Source organism: Limulus polyphemus, unplaced genomic scaffold (genome assembly GCF_000517525.1).
Source record: "Limulus polyphemus unplaced genomic scaffold, Limulus_polyphemus-2.1.2 Scaffold667, whole genome shotgun sequence".
Taxonomy (NCBI): Eukaryota; Metazoa; Arthropoda; class Merostomata; order Xiphosura; family Limulidae; genus Limulus; species Limulus polyphemus.
This window is the reverse complement of record NW_013666277.1, coordinates 283155-284099: the sequence shown is the minus strand read 5'-3', so window position 1 is coordinate 284099 and position 945 is coordinate 283155. Positions and strand designations below refer to the sequence as shown.

Genomic DNA, 945 nt, shown 5'->3' with positions numbered 1-945 from the left:
TCTTCATTACCCATTCAAGCCGTCTCCAAGCATTATTAGTCTCAAAGTGGGTTCCTCGTCATCGAATTTAAAAAGTGAAAATAATTAACTCTGGAATTACTGATAAAGTCCATGTATGTCATCGATTTTTGCGGGCTTATAACGCTATAAATAAGGTTTCGATACCCGTGATGGGCACAGCACAGATAGCCCATTGTATTGCTGTGTGCTTATCAACAAACAAATAGAAACTGTTCGTTTCAAGTACCATGCTGATTCTGTAAATGATGGCCAACCAATGTTAAGTTTTAAGGGTTAAAGTTAACCTTCACAGCCTTTTAACAGTGGTGCCCTGGCGATCAAAATCCCCATAGTTGATGTTTCTTTACGTTAAATAAAACACACAAAAAACGAAGTTTTATTACTTTATTATTCAATTACGAAACGTCAGGACGTCATCCACCTATTAAATGCTTGATAATCAAATAGTCCGAACCAGAGGCGGTGCAATGCCCTGGTTCGGTCTTATCTTCTGAAAAATGGGACCTCGATCATTTCTTTACCCCGGGGCCTCCTGAACTGCTTGTTCTGCCACTGGTCTAAACACATTTGTTTATCATCATTCTTTCGTGACTGTTAAATAGCCACAATTATGATTTACATACTTTATATACATTTTTGCATGCATATTGTACATTGTTAAGGAGGATGGCTCGTCATGCATATTGTACATTGTTAAGGATGATAGCTCGTCATGCATATTGTACATTGTTAAGGAGGATAGCTCGTCATGCATATTGTACATTGTTAAGGAGGATAGCTCGTCATGCATATTGTACATTGTTAAGGAGGATAGCTCGTCATCCATATTGTACATTGTTAAGGAGGATAGCTCGTCATGCATATTGTACATTGTTAACGATGGCTCGTCATGCATATTGTACATTATTAAGGATGATGGCTCGT

The 945-nt window shown here is 38.1% G+C and overlaps 1 protein-coding gene across 1 annotated transcript in view; it reads right to left on the bottom strand.

Annotated features, from left to right (window-relative positions):
* LOC106459838 (chorion peroxidase-like) overlaps positions 1 to 945 on the bottom strand; it is a 27869-nt gene that overhangs the window by 1985 nt on the left and 24939 nt on the right. The window lies entirely within an intron of this gene.